We start from the raw sequence: 2,397 nt of genomic DNA, 5'->3' as shown, positions 1-2,397 counted from the left end.
AGGATAGCTGGCCCTGCCCCTTGCTGGGCACAGCAGCAAGAGCTGGACCCAACTCTCATAACAGTTAGGGGAAAGCTGACCCTGATGGCATGGGTACAGGGGAGCTGACTCTGCCCCTCGCCTGAGGGGGGCAGCCCTGGTGGCCTGGAATGACCAGCTCAGCTACCACCCAAACCCACAGCCAGGCCTTGGGTTGGCCTGCCCTAACATCTACGCCATCTAGGACCTGCTGGAGCTCCTGAAGGGATGTTGTTCTCCATGACTTGGGGCAGCCACAGGACATCCTAGAGGAGTTTTGGAGAGGTTCCAGTGATGATGCTGTACCAGAAACTAGAGGCCTTGAACCAGGTCAAGGACTCATTGCAATGAACATTTGCAAGTATAGTTGATGGGACAAAAGGGTAGACTGTGTGATACACCTTGGCTCCCAGTGCTACCAGGACGATGAAGAGGTGTTGGAGAGGCAGGAATGATGGAGGAACAAAGGGGTTTTTATGTTTGTTTGGTTGATTTTTGTTTGGTTGTTTGTCCTTTTGTTGTTTTTATTTTTGTTTTTGTTTGGTTTGGTTTAATTTTTTAATTTTTGTTTGGGGGCACTTCAGGGTGTTGGGAGGATATGGAGGGACTGGGAGGTGAGTGGAATTGTGGTGTACGATGTGGAATTCCCAAAGATTCAATAAAGAAATTACGTTAATAAAAATATTTTTTAAAATGTCACTACTATAGGGTTGGAGAGATGGTATAGCAGTTAAGAGTGTTTACTGTTTTTGCAGAAGACTCAGGTTCAGTTCCCAGCACCCACACAGCAAGCTCCAGATCCAGGGGCTCCAACACAGTCGCCTGACATCCATGAACACGAAGTACACATGTGGTACACATACATACATTCAGGTAAAAAAACACTTATACACATAAAATAATAAAATAAATCTTAGAAACACATCACTATTATTAATGATGATGCCAGGAATATTATCAACCACTATAAAGAAAGTATGTGATGTAACTGGCACTGCTTTTAATCTTCATATAAATAATTGGGCTTAATTATCATTTTTTTAAAAAGCAGCAAAGCAACTCTCTGAGGCAGAGGGAGGCAGATATCTGTGAGTTCAAGACCAATCTAGTCTATATAACAAATTTCAGGCCAGACAGGGCTAACACAGAACTTGTCTCAAAAACAAAACAAGAGTCAACAACTAGAAAAGTCCAAACAAACACCCTATTCATGTCTAAGGATGCAACTCAGTTGGCAGCGTGCATGAATTGCATAGTTTAGGGTCAGAAGTTCAAGGCCATCCTCTGCTACATAGCAAGTTCAGATCCAGCCTGGAATACATGAGACCCTGGTTGAGAGGGAAGGAGGAAGGGAGGAGTGGGTGGAGTAAACAGAACAGAATGATGGGAGAAAGAAGCTGAGTCAGGAATCGCCATGATTCTCCCGCTCCAGACAGCCGCAGGTTAAGATCTTCCCTGGTAAGCCAGCTTGTGGGCTACACAGAATATTAGAAATGGGTTAGAACAATATGTAAGAGCTAGCCAATAAGAGGCTGGAACTAATGGGCCAGGCAGTGTTTGAAAGAATACAGTTTCCGTGTAATTATTTCGGGTTATAAACTAGCCATGTGGGCGGCCGGATGCCGGGGACGCAGCCCTGCCACTCCTACTACAACAGAGTGGTGCCCAGATGTGATGGGCTAAATCCACTTAAAAACCTGAGAAGGCTTAAAAATAAGGAAAAGAGAGTTTAACGCAGCTTTTTGCTGTTTGTGGGTAGCGTGCCGAAGAGAAATTGTCCTGACTCAGCAGCAGGAAAAAACTGGCTGTTTAAAAAGGCCAGCTTTCTGGGCTGTGCCGCCATCGCAATCTCTGGCTCCTGCGGGAGACAGAGCTTTTGAATGGAGCATTTGGAGTAAAGTGCTATGGCTTGCTTGATGGCAATGTGGACTTGCTGTGTGCCTGGAACTGTGTGTGGCTCAGGGGCACCAAATGGCTCTGAGGCAGGAGTGGCTCAGCTCCGCCATGCTGAACTGAGCTGGTCTCAAGCAGGAACTACCGTAATTACTGTGATAACAACACAGTTAAACTTTAGACTGGGCAGGATACAGGCGGTACCGTATTACCTATACATGGTGCAACTTAAGTTTTTAAGAACTGCTTAACATTTTAAGAAATGCTCCTGGGTAGTAAAAAAAAAAAAATACAGATTCACAATGGAACAGATTCAGACACTGTTGGATGAATGTACGTAGGCTTGGGAGAAAGAAGAAAAAGAATATAAAGAATAAAGTTAATGTCTTAAAAAGAAAAAGGGTAAAGTCTTTAAAGTAAAGTAAAGAGTACAGAAATACAGATAGTTATAGATTAAGAGAAATAAAGAAAAATAAGCCACGTAAT

This window comes from Alexandromys fortis, unplaced genomic scaffold, assembly GCF_014885135.2.
Source record: "Alexandromys fortis isolate MF-2015 unplaced genomic scaffold, M_Fortis_MF-2015_v1.1 scaffold_189, whole genome shotgun sequence".
Taxonomy (NCBI): domain Eukaryota; kingdom Metazoa; phylum Chordata; class Mammalia; order Rodentia; family Cricetidae; genus Alexandromys; species Alexandromys fortis.
This window is presented reverse-complemented; position numbering follows the sequence as displayed.